The 17,367-nt window shown below is 43.5% G+C and overlaps 1 protein-coding gene and 1 pseudogene across 2 annotated transcripts in view; both read right to left on the bottom strand.

The window, feature by feature from the left end:
* The window catches only part of LOC122688971 (melanoma-associated antigen 10-like), a 34,412-nt gene extending 23,058 nt beyond the window's left edge, over positions 1-11,354 (bottom strand). For both annotated transcript variants that reach the window (XM_043894993.1, XM_043894988.1), the window contains exon 1: positions 10,932-11,354. The gene's annotated coding sequence lies outside the window, so the exon portion shown is untranslated. The remainder of the gene's footprint in view (positions 1-10,931) is intronic.
* The window catches only part of LOC122688978, a 735,084-nt pseudogene that overhangs the window by 410,493 nt on the left and 307,224 nt on the right, over positions 1-17,367 (bottom strand).

Here is a 17,367-nt window from a genome sequence, read left to right on the forward strand (position 1 = left end):
TTGCACTAAACTTGAAATGTTTAGGGTACCCCTTGTTTTATATAAATACCACAAACTAAGGGATTGTACCACTGGAGTTCCTTAGGGCACCCATTGTTTCAGTGCTCCACATGTTATAATTACGTCCATGTCTTAGACAACAGGATACAGTGGCTCAGTGGTAAAGAATCCGCCTGCCAATGTAGGAGACACAGGCTTGATCCATGGGTTGGAACAATTCCCTGGAGGAGGATATGGCAACCGACTCCAGTATCCTTGCCTGGAAAATCCCATGGACAGAGGAGCCTGGCAATACTAGAGTTCATGGGGTCACAAAAAGTTGGACATGACCCGGTGACTGAGTGCGCAAACACACACACACACACACACACACTTAGACAATACAGTTTTGTGCAAAGGCCACAGATATTGGAATCAGATAGTCCTGGGCCCTACTCTGCCTGTACTATTTCCTAGCTGGGTGATCATGGAAGGCTATTAAACCTCTCTAGATGGTAATTTTCCACAGTTGAAAATACCTTCTCCTTTTAGAGGACTACTGAAGTTTCAATCTGATAAAGACATGTCAGAATCCACAATGTTGTCTCTGAACTTTCCCTTTTCCATGCATGCATGCATGCTAAGTCACTTCAGTAGTGACTGACTCTGTGTGACCCCACGGACAGCGGCCCACCAAGCTCCTCTGCCCATGGGATTCTCCAGGCAAGAATACTGGAGTGGGTTGCCATTTCCTTCTCTTATTTAATCGCTAAGTCATGTCTAACTCTTTGGAACCCCATGGACCATAGCCACCAGGCCCCTCTGTCCATGGGATTTCTCAGGCAAGAATACCAGAGTGGGTTGCCATTTCCTTCTCCGTTCCCTTTTCCATACCCACTTATAAATGATTTATCATACCAATAATTAACCATGGGGGAGGGAAAAGCCAATGATTTTAACTACTTTGCCTTCCCATAAAATCTTATAACCTCTCACAAATTACTCCTTAATAACATATTGTTACTAGAATGATCAGTATTCCTAACCAGGGTTGTTATGCAACATTGAAACAAGGGAAGCTAAAGTGAAGTGAAAGTTGCTCAGTCATGTCCGACTCTTTGCAACCCCAAGGACTATAAAGTCCATGGAATTCTCCAGGCCAGAATACTGGAGTGCATAGCCTTTCCCTTCTCCAAGGGATCTTCCAAACCCAGGGATTGAACCCAGGTCTCCTGCATTACAGGCAGATTCTTTGCCAGCCGAGCCACAAGGGAAGCTAAAAGGAAACTAAAAGCAAGGTTGAAAAGACAGCCCTCAGATTGGGAGAAAATAATAGCAAACGAAGCAACAAAGGATTAATCTCAAAAATATACAAGCAACTCCTGCAGCTCAATTCCAGAAAAATAAATGACCCAATCAAAAAATGGGCCAAAGAACTAAACAGACAGTTCTCCAAAGAAGACATACAGATGGCTAACAAACACATGAAAAGATGCTCAACATCACTCATTATCAGAGAAATGCAAATCAAAACCACAACGAGGTACCATTACATGCCAGTCAGGATTGCTGCTATCCAAAAGTCTACAAGCAATAAATGCTGGAGAGGATGTGAAGAAAAGGGAACCCTCTTACACTGTTGGTGGGAATGCAAACTAGTACAGCCACTATGGAGAACAGTGTGGAGATTTCTTAAAAAACTGGAAATAGAACTGCCATATGACCCAGCAATACCACTTCTGGGCATACACACTGAGCAAAGCAGATCTGAAAGAGACACATGCACCCCAATGTTCATCGCAGCACTGTTTATAATAGCCAGGACATGGAAGCAACCTAGATGCCCATCAGCAGATGAATGGATAAGGAAGCTGTGGTACATATACACCATGGAATATTACTCAGCCATTAAAAAGAATTCATTTGAATCAGTTCTAATGAGATGGATGAAACTAGAGCCCATCATACAGAGTGAAGTAAGCCAGAAAGATAAAGACCAATACAGTATACTAATGCATATATATGGAATTTAGAAAGATGGTAACAATAATCCTATATGCAAAACAGAAAAAGAGACACAGATGTACAGAACAGACTTTTGGACTCTGTGGGAGAAGGCGAGGGTGGGATGTTTCGAGAGAACAGCATCGAAACATGTATATTATCTAGGGTAAAACAGATCACCAGCCCAGGCTGGATGCATGAGACAAGTGCTCGGGCCAGGTGCACTGGGAAGACCCAGAGGAATCAGGTGGAGAGGGAGGTGGGGGGGGGGATCGGGATGGGGAATACATGTAAATCCATGGCTGATTCATGTCAATGTATGACAAAAACCACTACAATATTGTAAAGTAATTAGCCTCCAACTAATAAAAATAAATGAAAAAGAAAGGAAAAAACAAACAAACATTGAAACAAACAAAAAAATAAATAAATCACAAACACTCAGAATCATCCCCAGTGACTTTTCTCCCACCTTTCTATTTTTAGCTGCACAAGTTACCAATTACTGCCAAGTCCATTTAGGACAGTGCAAGTGTGAAATTCAGATTGTTTTGTTACAGTACCAGTATTTAGACACTACCTAAAATATTCACCCTATGTTAGGACACCATGATTTTTAAAAACTTGGAAACTGACACTGCATACAAGAGCAAAATTTTTTATGCTTAGATTTCCATAAATATGTCGATGAAAGTCCATTTGCTTAGAATAAGCGTCCAGCTGGGGAAGGAAACATTTAAGCTCCAAGGTACTTCCCAAACATTGCCTCTATTCTCAGAAAAACCTGACCCACAGTGTTATCTCACAACAGGGGAAGAAAAGGACGCTTCAGGAGTTCAGAGAATAATATGCGAGGATAGAGAGTAGTGGCCCTGCAACTCAAACTTCGAGAGCTGGCCAAGTCAGTGTTTCTTAAATAAGACCAACAGGGGCTGTCTTATCTGATCTGACTCACCTTTCCTGGAAGATGCATGCCTCCCTTAATGACCTTTACCTTCTGACAGGCTACCATAAGCAGATAAGAAAAGAATAAGGAGGATAAATTCACAGACTTTTTGGACTGATGAAGATGGGCCTGGGTGTTTTTTGCTTAGGACATACTGAAGGCAATCTTTACTCTTAGTGACTGTTAGTTACCATGCACACCTATAACCACAGTACTTCCCCTCCACCTCTCCATCTAGACCCCAATTTCTCCACCTCAATCCCAGAAGGAGGATCACAAGCCCCCGTGTGCCCCAATGAAAGAAAAGTTAATGTGTGACATTATCAACAGCATGTACTGACCACTCTCAAGAGGGGTAAGGTCATACCAGCAGGTACTACAAAGGCTATGGGCATTCACTGGAAAAGACCCTGATGCTGGGAAAGACTGAAGTCAGGAAAAGGGGACAAGAGAGGACAAAATGGTTGGATGGCATCACTAACTCAATGGACATGAGTTTGTGGAGATAGTAAAGGACAAGGAAGCCTGGCATGCTGCAGTCCATGGGGTCACAAAGAGTTGGACACGACTGAGTGGCTGAACAACAACAACAATGGACATTTAGGGGAAAAAATAGACCCTTGGTCCTCAGTGCATTTGACAGTCAATTCAGAGCATGGACTATGGAACCAGACTGGCGGGATTCAAACCTCCCTCCTCCCACCCACCCAGTGATCTTGGGCAAGTTACCTCTAGGTTCAGTTTCCTCATCTGTGTGTGTGTACACGTTTGTGGGTGCACACATGGGCACACACACACACGTGTGCTCAGTTGTGTCTGACTCTTTTTGACCCCATGGACTGTTGCCCGCCAGGCTCCACTGTCCATGGGATTTTCCAGGCAAGAATACAGGAATGGGTTGATATGTCCTCCTCCAGGGGATTCTTCCCAACCCGGGGATTGAACCCATGTCTCCTGCATTGCATGTGGATTCATCACACTACACCACCACCTGGGAAGCCCCTTCCTCATCTGTAGAATGCAAACAATAGCATCTAACACAGAGGCTTGTACTGAGGGTTAAACAGTATACCAGAATCTGCAAGGATATAATTGCTATGAAGTGTTATCACTGATTTTAATTTAAATACAAGGAACAAATTACATGCTTTGCCTATGAGATATGTGAATAAAATGACTATAAGTTGGCCATACTGGTATAACTTGGAGCAGAATGTTCCTCAGTCAACAAAGTCTTATTTCCAGCAGAGGAGGGTGTTAAGCCATGCCTTAAGCATTCCAGCTTCGACACAGGAAACGGGCAGCTTTGTTCTTCTATGAGACGAAGTCACCAGGATGGGATTCCATCCCTGGATTGGTACAATCCCCTGGAGAAGGAAATGGCAAAAACCCACTCTGGTATTCCTGCCTGGGAAATCCCATGGACAGACAGGCTTGGCGGGCTACAGTCCATGGGGTTGCAAAGAGTCAGGGCATGACTGATCACACACGCATGCATCAGGGTACAGGCTGTAAATGAAAAAGAAAGAACTTCCAGTTTCTCAAGTCTGAAGAACCACTGAGACTCTGACTGAGTGAAAGGTGGCTGAAGGGAAGAGGTCAAGGCAGAGAAGACTGATCCAAAGGCTGAGGATCACAGGAAGACTTGGGTGAACAGTCAAACTGACACAAACAATCATTCTGACTGTGGTAAATGAAACAGATTTCAAGGAGATGAAGAAAGTAGTGGAACACTGCAGAAAAAATCCCGGCAGCCAAAGCCCAAAATAAGGCATCTCCAGGACTCCAACAGTATATATAGAAGAGGGAATGTAGCTACGAGTTATTTCATTAGAGAGAGAAAATGACAGTCTTAGAAATAGCCTGATGAGAAGAATTTTAAATGAAACAAAAACTTAAGATGAAAGGCTTGAAAAGAAGGTTAAAAAAATTCAACCACTAAGAGAGGCAAAAGTTTGCGGACATGACTGATTTTCAGAAAAATCAGTACTCCTTGTGAAAATGGCTAATTTGGAGTCTGGACCAGGAAATAGAATATGATATGCTTGAACAATTTGTGCTGGAAAACAAGAAAGGTATCAGAGACTACCAGGGCCTTGTAAGAAGTACACAGGAGATAAATATAAACTGAGCATCCAAAAGAATACTGCCTTCAATGGATTGAAACAAATACATTAAGATCTACAAGATCTTACTGATGCTTGAAAAAGAAAAAATTCACTGGTTGTTAAGGCATTAAATCATAACTCAGAAAATTGATAAAAGGGGAAAAAATCAAGCCTTTCCCCTCTCCTTCCTATACAATCTTTTTTTCAGAAGACCCAAGTAGTTCATGAGGGTAGTTTTTTTTTTTATTTTTGAGAGTAAATTCTCTATGGACAGAATTCCAACTGATACATGGAAGAGGAATGATAGATCTAGATCATCATTTTGTGACCTCTAATGAAATGGATCTAGGTTACAACTATCAAGGATGCTACAATCATTAGGTGAAAGGTAGAAAGGTAAGTTGACCCCACCTGAATCCACTAATCACTCTTGGTATCTCAAAGAGGGACACATTAAGGGACTGCGTCTCTAGGGATGTGATGCAACAGATTATAACAGTAACACCTACCAAGAATGCTCGCTCTTAAGTCTGAATCTAATCAAGCTGCTACATCTCACTGCCATATTACAGGAAACATGGAAAATAAATGAACAAATCCAACATCACAATAAGAAGTGGCCCCAGAAGTGGACTTTCTACCTGACAAATGACCTGCTATCTCCATCACATCAAAGGCATGAAAAAAGAAAACAGGGGAAGGGGGTTGTTATAAAATAGATTTAAAAACCTAACAACCAAACACAATGTGTGGACCTTAATTCCTGGTTGCAATAAATCATAAGTGAAAAGACATCTCTGAGAAAAATTAAATAAGGGAATCATGTTAAGAAATTATTATTAAAAATTTTAGCAAGAAAGGCACACAACTTTTTTTTAAAGGAACAAAGTCCTTATCAGAGATGTAAACTGAAACACTAATGAGTGAGATGACATAATATTTAGGATTTTGTTTTAAAATACACTAGTCCCCCACAAAAGAAAAGGGGGGAGAAAAGAAATAAGTCAAACAAACTTGATAAAATGTTAATAGCTACCAAAGGTAGGAAGTAAGTATATTATTCTCTCATAACATCCACAACACAAAGTTAAAAAAAAAAAAAAACAATTAAATGAATTTGGTGTAAATTCAATCTGTGCCTTATCTTACCAGCGATTTTTTTAGGAGGTAATTAAGGTCCTCCCCTAAAGAAAAATCTGGTCATTCCACTTAGCCTAAAGAGGTGCAAAGAGTCTTCATCAGCTTGCATTCTGAATTCAAAATGACAGTAAGTGACTGAACCAAGGAACCAGGCGTTCTATAGTAAAAACCCAATGTCAGCTTACTTTTTCCCAGTAAGAGACAGCCTACAAGGTACCTGGGATGGGCAGCACAACCCACAAAGAGCTTATCTGATGACAGTTAATGTCAGATGGTTAAGATCTGTGAGAGCCCAAGGCAGCATGGGCAAGCGCCACACAGATTTCCTAAATCAGATCTTGGTCAATACAGAAGTTGCAAAGTTTCCTACCAACTTGTGTATTGCACAAAGCTACTTTCTTGCCAGTGGTAATGAATCTGTGCTAACTTGTCCCTATAATCACTCAGCCGTAATGTGGAAGTACAGCTCATGACATAAAAAACTGAAGGTCCACAGAAAGAGCTAAGCCATGATTTACCTGCATTGGTATCACTGCCCTAACTAAGGGGCTAACCACATGACCCCAGGTGTTTACAAGTCACCCACTAGTTTGATACATACTACTTATGTTTTTCTCTTTCCTTCAAACACTTCTATTACGGACTGAATATTTGTGTTCCCCCAAAAATAATATGTTGAAGCCATAAGCCCCAAGATGATGGTATTTGGAGGGCCTGTGGGAGGTAGTAAGGGTGAGACTAGGTCATGAGGGTGGTGTCTCCATGATGGAATTAGTGGCCTTATAAGTAAAGGGAGAGAGATCAAAGAATCAGAACAAAAAAATTCTAAAATTTATATGAAAACACAAAAGACTCCAAACAGTCAAAGCAGTTTTAAGAGAGAGAACAAAGCTCCATGTATCACACACCCTTATTACAAACAATTTATATCGCAAAGCTGCAGTCATCAAAACAGTATGGCACTGGTACTAAACCAGACACACAGATACCAGTACCTATATCAAAACAGTATGATACTGGCACAAAAATAGAATAGAGAACTCAGAAATAAACCCATGCTTATATGGTGCATTAATCTATGACAAGGGGGAATATACAAACGGGGAAAGATAGCCTCTTCAGTAAATGGTGTTGGGAAAACTCTAGAAAGCTACAGGCAAAAGAATCAAACTGGACCACTTTCTCACACCATATACAAAAACAAACTCAAAATGGATTAGTGAAAGTGAAGTTGCTCAGTCGTGTCCAACTCTTTGCGACCCCGTGGACTGTAGCCTACCAGGCTCCTCCATCCATGGGATTCTCCTGGCGAGAATATTGGAGTGGGTCTTACAAACCTAAGATCTGAAACCATAAAACTCTAGAAGAAAACATAGGCAGTACACTCTGCTATCAGTCTTAGCAATACTTTTTTGGATCTGTCTCCTCAGGCAAGGGAAACAAAAGAAAAAACAAATAAACAAAAGGGACTACATCAACCTAAAAGGCTCTTTCACAGTGAAAGAATCCATCAACAAAACAAAAGGCAGTTTACTGAATGGGAGTATATAAATGATTTGTATATGATATAACCAACAAGGAGTCAATCTAAAATATGCAAAGAACTCATACAACTCAACATCGAAAACAAAAATAACCCCATTAAAAAAAAAAGGGCAGAGGCCCTGAAGGGACATTTTTCCAAAGAAGACATGCAGATGTCCACCAGGCATATGAAGAGATGCTCAACATCACTAATCATCAGGGAAATGTAATTCAAAAGCACAATGAGATATCACCTCACACTTAGCAGAATGACTATCATCAAAAAGACAACAAACAACAAGTGCTGGTGAGGATACAGAGAAAAGGGAATCCTCCCATACCACTGGTTAAGGTTATAACTGGCACAGCCACTATGGAAAACAGTATAGAGATCCCTCAAAAAATTAAAAATAGAACTACCATATGATCCAGGAACTTCACAGGTGGATATTTATCCAATGTAAATAAAAGCCCTAACTGGAAAAGATATATACACCCCTATGTTCACTGCCATGCTATTTACAATAGCTAAGATATGGAAGTAAGTGAAATGTCCACTGATGGGTGAATGGATCAAAAAGATAGGGTATATACATATAATGAAAGATTACTCAGCCATTCAAAAAATGAATTCTTACCATTGGTGACAACATGGATGGATCTAGAGGGTATTATGCTAAGTGAAATAAGTTAGAGAAAGACATACTGAATGATCTCACTCACATGTGAAATCTAAAAAACAAGACAAAATGAAAGTAGACAAAGATACAGAGAATAAAGTGACGGGGGTGGCACAAAACAGGTGAACAAGGTTAAGAGGTATAAGCCTCTAGTTATAAAATAAATAAGCCATGAGGATGTCATATACAGCATAAGGAAGATGATCAATAATTCTGTAATAACTTCCTATGGGAACAGATGGTAACTAAGAGTCATCATTTTCCAATGTATGCAAATACCAACCAGTATGCGGTACACCTGAAACTAACATCATGTTTATGTCAACTATATTTCAGTTTTAAAAAAGAAAAAAGAGAGAGACGGAGATTTCTTTTCCTCCACAGGCACCAAGCAATGGTCATGTCAGGACATAGAGGGAAGGTGGCTGTCTAGCGGCCAGGAAGAGAGTTCTCACCAGAAACTAAATATGCTTGCACCTTGATCTTGCACTTCTCAACCTCCAAAACTGTGAGAAAACACGTTTCCATTATGTTAGCTACCAGGTCTATGGTATTTTGTTATGGTAGCCTGAACAAACTAATACATATTTCACCTATTTTTCTTTTTCTTTCAAACCCTTTCCAACTTCTTTGATGGGAAGGTTCCACAAACACAAAGGTGGTTCCAGAGCCAAAGGAGGGAAAACAGTTGAAAATCATGGGTTTCCAATGTTGGAAATTTGACAATCTTCCCCCAATTAAAAAAAAAAAAAACTGGCCATGCACTTATGTAATGTGTTTAGAATGTCTCAAGGAGAGCTAAGGCAGTATTAGAACCAAAGAAAGTGAAAGTGAAAGTGAAAAGTGAAGTCGCTCAGTCATGTCCAACTCTTTGGGACCTGGTGGACTGTAGCCCACCAGGCTCCTCCATCCATGGGATTTTCCAGGCAAGAGCACTGGAGTGGGCTGCCATTTCCTTCTCCAGGGGATCTTCCCAACCCAGGGATCGAACCCAGGTCTCCCGCATTGTAGGCAGATGCTTTACCGTCTGAGCCACCATGGAAGTCAGAACCAAAGAAGGGCTAATAAAGTACACCTTATTTGAAGTAACCACATTCAGAATAATTAGAGTAAATGTGTATTTTGGCAAAGTACAGCACAACATCAACCCAGGCAGGGGGAAACACAAGCCTCTCTGCAGATGAACATTCCAGATCTATTTACACAGAAACCCTGGGCAATCCTCCACAGACTGCCTGGCTGCCCTCATGGTGTCAGTATTCTGTGCAGTGAAAAAGTAACTGTCAAGCATAACAGGAATACAATTTGACCTACTTTCCCCATAGACTCCTGGAAAGTCTCTACCTCTGATTTTTGTGTTTATTTAGCTATCACATTTTTGGGACACATTTCCTTGCTTTCTTTGCAAGCAACTCTGTACTCCACAAGTTAAGGTCATTTGCAGGTTAATTCCTAAACTCCCCTGGTCATTTGACCTAAAGATGTCCTCTTACTGCTCAGCTAACCCTCAAAACATCCTTCTGAGATAGGTCATGTACAGTTATCTCTATGTGGGAAGAATTCTCAGGGAAGGAGGAACACAGCCTAGAAAGGCCCAAGACTCAAAGTCAGTTCAGACCCTTTCCTGCCCAAAGAAAGCCATACCAAACCCAGTGTTTCTCCATAACTCTCAAGTTTCACAAACCTATCCTTCAAGAGCAGCAAGATCTTTTAAGGCAGACAACTAAGATTTCTTTTTTAAATTACAGACCAAGATATCTACCTTGTGGTACCTTCTCGGTAAAGTCTCCTTAATGATGCCAGATTTTTAAAAGCTAAGTAAAACCCCTCAAAGATGCCCAAGGCCCTGGTGAGCAGGGACACGAGACAAGTCAGCAGGGGCTACTGAGTGACTTATGAGAGATCCCAGGCCGTCCTGCTTTTCTTCACCACAAAACATGTCTGACCTGCTCGGGATATTAGATGTACTTAGAACGCAACGAGGGACACTCCTCCACCAGAAATCCTGGGAAACACACCAGCAGGAAGTGAATATTTAACATTCTGGGGGCGCTGGTGTGTTCCCTAGGATCCTGGTGGAGGAGTGGCCTTCCTTGGGTTCTAAGCCAGTGTCGATGCCCAAAGTTGCAACTAGACGTCCGACAGCAGTACACACCTCTCCAGCCTCCTGCAAACTGAGGTCCCGCGCGTGGGGCCTTGGGCTCGCTGTCGGACAGGGCCCACCAATAGGCATCGAAAACCTGCAGCTCCCGCTCTGGGGACAGGCAAACGGCCCTTCTTTGGGCGTTGTTCACGGTCCTGCAGCGAGAATCCAGGCGCGCTTGGACTAAGTCAGGTGCATGTAGGGGAGAGGGAAACCACAGCTCCGCGGGGGGCACCCCACGACCACGCCTTCCCGGGCCCCTCTTCTGCCTAGGTCGGCACAAAGGCTCCACCGCCGGCACCTCCCCAACTTCCAGATGCCCTCCTCGGTCGCCCCGGAGGGTGGGCGCGGGCTCCACGCGCGAGCCTCCCACGCCCACACCGGCGGCGCAGGACCCAGCTGCTCACCTGGCCCCCAGCCGCGCCGCGCTTCCTCCGCAGGATGAGCCCGCTCCGCAGCAGAGCTGGCAGGTCCCGCAGCCGCGGCCGCGGAGGCACCAGCAGCTGCTCGAGCCCGTGCTCGCGCGGGCTGGGGCTCCGGCGCAGGGCGCCGTCCGCCGCCATCACGGCCGCCACCCGGGCCAGGGCCGGGCTCTCCCACGGCGGCTGCATTTTGACGGAGTCCACGGCCGTCATGCCCTGACGGCGGCTGTGGCGCCGGTGGCTGTTCCCCGCGCTCGCCTCTGCGCGCCGTCCGCGCCTTCGCCAGGCAGCAAGAGTGTGCTACGGTGGCTCGGGTGCCCGGCGAGCTGCCAGCCTCCGTCCATTGGCGCGCAGCGCCCGCCAGGCTCAGGCCTGCGCACCTACCCCGCCCAGCCCAGGTGCGCCCGGCCTCGCCCCGCCCGCCCCTTTACGCTCGGCTCCGCCCCACCCCGCGACGCACGGCCCCGCCCCCCCAGTACGACCCCGCCCCACCCCTCCTCCTCCTGCGGACCCTGCCCTGCCCCGCAACCCACACTTCCCCCTCTCCGCCCACGTGCCTGGGTCCACCCCGGCTCGCCCCACCCCGCCATAGGCCCGCCCCGGCCCCGCCCCGCCCCGCCCTCCCCGCTGCTCACCTCAACCTGTGGACCTGGCCCCCACAGCCACTTCCGGAGCCTTAAGCACCTTCTCTTCCACAGATGCGGGATTTCCGGAATCCATCAACAAACCCACTCGACGGAATGGCCCATCCCCCTACTCCCTTTAGGCTGAAAGGCCCCGCTTCACCCCCTTTTCCTGTATGGCAGCCTCGACCTGAACTTTGACCAAGTGGGGAACACCACCACACTGCCCTGGCACACAAGGTGTTTGTTTTTTTTTTCCCTTCACAACCTAGCCCCAAATCGTTATCACTCTTCCCAGAAACGATTTTCGCCAAAGAACTTCAAACTAGGTTCTGTATTCTGCTACAAGCCAAACATCAGTGAACTAGAACTGCCACCACGCTGTCCTCTCTTTGGCACATTCATCATTAAAGTCTAAAACTTTTGTTCATTATGATAGGTGCTGGGCAAAATAGATGCAAATCTGGTGACCTGGAGGTGATTCTCTGTGGACAAGTTGGAATCTGACTTTCCTTGAAAGCCTGATGCATGTGAAGAATGTGCTTGGTAAAGCATAAAAGCCTACTGTGGTGTGAATCATTGTTCATACCATTCCAGGAGGCAGGAATAGTGGAGCCCTGGCAGCAAGACTCTTCCAACAGGGCCTTAGCCTTCACCCTCCAGATCAATCTGTCTTCAGCAAGGGGCAGCCACTGCTTTTACTCCTTATCAGTAGAACACAGTACCCCTATCTTTGCCTAAGACTCGCAAGAACTGAATAAGCTAATAAAAAAAAAATAAAAAGAACCAACAACAACAAAAAAAAGAACTGAATAAGCTTACTCACATTAGAAAAAATTAAGTTGACAACCAAGGATTACAGGGGATCAGGGCCCTTTGTTGGTTTGCCACTGTACCCTCAGCCCTCATATGGCAGAGGCTTGGCAAATATATATGGAAATATGGCCATGCAAGGAAAAAGGAGGAATGACCTGTGACCTCTGCCTTCAAGGATCCTGAGACTTGTGGTTGTTGTTCAGTCGCTAAGTCATGCCTGAGTCTGTGACCCCATGGACAGCAGCCCACCAGGGTTCCCTGTCCTTCACTATCTCCCAGAGTTTGCTCAAACTTAAGATAAGACTTGACCCAGGACTAGATACACGTATAAAAAAACAAAGATACTGTGTTGTAGTCTTGATAATTGCCAAGTGAGTGTGAATAATGAGCACTGCAGCTAACAGGAGCAGGGAAATGCATCTGGCCTGCCATGGGCAAAGAAAAGTCAATGAAGGGAGTTTGAGCTTTGCCCTTGAGCTGAGTGCAGAAGATTCAAACAGGCAGAAAAGAGGATGCAGGTCCCTCAAATAAGAAGGAGAAATGTGAGAAAAATGCCAGGGTGGTAGGACACAGAACCTATTGGGCCCTGAACGTGTCCTGTTGGTGGGAGAGGGGGATCCTGCGATGGAGGAGGAGGAGAAAATATCAGAATAGATGCTGGTGACATATTGGACACCTTACATCCTGTCACTGAAAGCTGTGTGTGTTTACTGGGAAGGGCGCTGCAATCAACTCTATCAGACATTACAGTTTCCAAATACCTATTACATATATTTATTCAAGGCTGAAATTCCACTTGTATGGACCATATAAGAGTGTATCAGCCAGCTTATATAATGTTCAAATACTTCTGCTCCAATGTCATGGGCTTCCCTCGTAGCTCAGTTGGTAAAGAATCTGCCTGCAATGCCGGAGACCCAGGTCCAATTCCTGGGTCAGAAAGATCCCCTGGAGAAGGAAATGGCAACCCACTCCAATATACTTGCCTGGAGAATCCCATGGACAAAGGAGCCTGGCAGGCTACAGTCCATGGGGTCACAAGAGTTGGACATGACTTAGCAACTAAAAAAACCCAAAAACCAAAAAACAAAAAAAAAACCCTATGTCATACTTCATACTCCAGATTTCCTCCTGAAATACCAACTAACAGTCCACTAGACCTTTGGTCCTGGTCTATTAAAGGCACTCCAGGACACTTGTGACCAACAGTATCTGTGATGAGTAGGTGCTTGTGCCTTGTCATCCCTGAGAACATTCTTTGAATCACACCAGAACCTACTATGCTCTAAAACAGAACACACATGTTCTGACTCCTGGTCCAGATCCTTGGACTTCATGCTCTTTCACAGAGTTTCTCAATACAAGACAAGGGACTTTGGGACATGACCCCATAGATTCTATGGCATTGACCAAAGGTCTAAAACTTAATATCAACAAAGGCCTTTGGAAAGTTGGCTTGGGGTAAGGCGCTAAATGACAACTGCCATGTAGCTATGGTATAAGACAGACAGTAGGGCATAGCAGGAATGTGTGAGCAGAAGAGCAGTGCCACTGTCTAGCTCATATCAAGCAATGTCCCATCCACTCCAGGACCTTTGCACTTGCTGTCCCCTCTGCATGGAATACTCCACCTCTGAAATGCTGTCTAGTACAACTCTCTGTAATGGTGGCAATGTCCTATATCTGCTTTGTAGCAACTAGTCATGGGTGACTTTTGAGCACTGGCAATGTGGCTACTGTGCATGAAAACCTAAATTTTAAATTTTATTTAATTTTAATTAATACAAATTAAGATAGCCACATATGGTTGTGGGCTACTCTACTAGAAAGCAAAGTTCTAGAATTCCATGTTACCCTTCCTCTACACCTTAGGTTTTTTAACTGAAATGTCTCCATTTCAGTGAGGTCATCCATGACCATGTGATTTGAAATTGTAACCTTTCCCATCTGCCCCCTTCCCTGTCTGCTTTCTAGCCCTCCAATGTTGCCATCCATCAGTCTATCTATGTTATTTATCCATTTTCCCTATTGTCCATTAAATCCCACAAGAGCCTGAACATCTTTTCCCTTTTGTTCCATGTCTACAACGTATTAGTCAAAGAATCCAATTTTTCTACATATGAGGACCTAGTTTTTCAAAAGGAGCTTAATCTGAATCTCCTCATTTTGCAATGTTGAAAGTTAAAAAAAAAGCAAATCCTATATATGCTAACTTTGTACAGGTCAAAAAAAAAAAACAAAACAACCTGGGGATTTTAGATCTGAGTTTTACTTAGGAGAATGACATCATTAAAGCTAAAGTTTATGTAAACATCAATGTTAAGAAAGTTTCTTTGGCTGATAAGGGTGGGTGCCCTTCCTTGTAAGTTTGTCTTCTATTTTTTACACTCATAATCTTGAAACAAAATCTGTCTGTTCATGCCTTTTCGTATGCCATTGACTGCTACCATGCTGGAAATTTCCTTTTTAGGTCAGGTGTGCACGTTTACCAGGCCCTTGTGTTCAAATGCCCAAGAAGACACAAGGAGAAGGCAATAGGAGACCTAACTTGACCAACAGACAGAAAGAAAGCTGAGCCAGTCTTGTCCCATCTCCCCCTTCTGCTTATGGAAATCTACTTGTCTTTGCACAGATTCAACAGTACCCCTCCTTGAGGTCTTGTATGCTCTGCCCACTGGAATTAATTCTTCCACAGGTAAACTACCTACAACTATGAATCTACTTTGACCACCTCTCTTATCACAGTTAGTCTTATATTTGAATTGTGTGCTTGCTAAGTGGCTTCAGTCGTATCCAGCTCTTTGCAACCCCATGAACTGTAGCCCACCAGGTTTCTCTGTCCTTGTGATTCTCTAGGCAAGGATACTGGAGTGGGTTGCCATGCCCTTCTCCAGGGGATCGTCCCAACCCAGGGATTGAACCCATGTCTCTTACGTCTCCTGCACTGGCAAGCAGGTACTTTATCACTAGAGCCAACTTCTGCATATAAGAACTAGATGAGGTTATAAAACCTTGGAAGGCAGAGATGACTTATTTTTGTATTCCCCTCTACTGTCCTTTGCAGTGCCTAGCACATCATAGATGCTATGTTACAAAATGCATACATGAATGAATGCTGGATGAATGAACAAATGAATGAACAAAATTGTGATTAGCCAAACACCATCATCCTAGGTTGAGGAAAGTCAGAGGTCTTAGCAGATGCAGAGTCTTGAAGGTCTCAGGAAAATACATTACACCAAGAGTGTTGGAGATAATACTCCAGATGGTGGCATGTTCAGATCAGCACGGAAGAAAGATGATTTCAACATCAGTATGTAGAGTGCTTTAAAATAGGGAGACCCTGAAAACTGGGGAGCCAGCAAAGCAGGTTACAGAATCCCAGGCATGAAGTATTAGCATGATAATCCATAAAATTGGGTTAACGGAAACTTCTGTGTTTTCCTTATACTATTCAGACCTGTGCATTCTGTGCATAGATGGTGTATTAAAAAACAGAGACATCGCTTTGCTGACAAAGGTTTGTCTACTCAAAGCTATGGTTTTTTCAGTAGTTGTGTATGAATGTGAGAGTTGGACGATAAAGAAGGCTGAGCACTGAAGAACTGATGCTTTTAAACTGTGGTGCTCAGAACTAGAACAAATAATTTCACAATTTGTATGGAAATACAAAAAACCTCGAATAGCCAAAGTAATCTTGAGAAAGAAGAATGGAACTGGAGGAATCAACCTGCCTGACTTCAGACTCTACTACAAAGCCACAGTCATCAAGACAGTATGGTACTGGCACAAAGACAGAAATATAGATCAATGGAACAAAATAGAAAGCCCAGAGATAAATCCACGAACCTATGGACACCTTATCTTCGACAAAGGAGGCAAGGATATACAATGGGAAAAAGACAACCTCTTTAACAAGTGGTGCTGGGAAAACTGGTCAACCACTTGTAAAAGAATGAAACTAGAACACTTTCTAACACCATACACAAAAATAAACTCAAAATGGATTAAAGATCTAAATGTAAGACCAGAAACTATAAAACTCCTAGAGGAGAACATAGGCAAAACACTCTCTGACATAAATCACAGCAGGATCCTCTATGACCCACCTCCCAGAATATTGGAAATAAAAGCAAAAATAAACAAATGGGACCTAATGAAACTTAAAAGCTTTTGCACAACAAAGGAAACTATGAGCAAGGTGAAAAGACAGCCCTCAGATTGGGAGAAAATAATAGCAAACGAAGCAACAGACAAAGGATTCATCTCAAAAATATACAAGCAACTCCTGAAACTCAATTCCAGAAAAATAAATGACCCAATCAAAAAATGGGCCAAAGAACTAAACAGACAGTTCTCCAAAGAAGACATACAGATGGCTAACAAACACATGAAAAGATGCTCAACATCACTCATTATCAGAGAAATGCAAATCAAAACCACAATGAGGTACCATTACACGCCAGTCAGGATGGCTGCTATCCAAAAGTCTACAAGCAATAAATGCTGGAGAGGGTGTGGAGAAAAGGGAACCCCCTTACGCTGTTGGTGGGAATGCAAACTAGTACAGCCACTATGCAGAACAGTGTGGAGATTTCTTAAAAACTGGAAATAGAACTGCCATATGACCCAGCAATACCACTTCTGGGCATACACACTGAGGAAATCAGATCTGAAAGAGACACATGCACCCCAATGTTCATTGCAGCACTGTTTATAATAGCCAGGACATGGAAGCAACCTAGATGCCCATCAGCAGACGAAAGTATAAGGAAGCTGTGGTACATATACACCATGGAATATTACTCAGCCATTAAAAAGAATTCATTTGAATCAGTCCTAATGAGATGGATGAAACTGGAGCCCATTATACAGAGTGAAGTAAGCCAGAAAGATAAAGAACATTACAGCATACTAACACATATATATGGAATTTAGAAAGATGGTAATGATAACCCTATATGCAAAACAGAAAAAGAGAC

Source organism: Cervus elaphus, chromosome X (assembly GCF_910594005.1).
Source record: "Cervus elaphus chromosome X, mCerEla1.1, whole genome shotgun sequence".
Classification (NCBI taxonomy): Eukaryota; Metazoa; Chordata; class Mammalia; order Artiodactyla; family Cervidae; genus Cervus; species Cervus elaphus.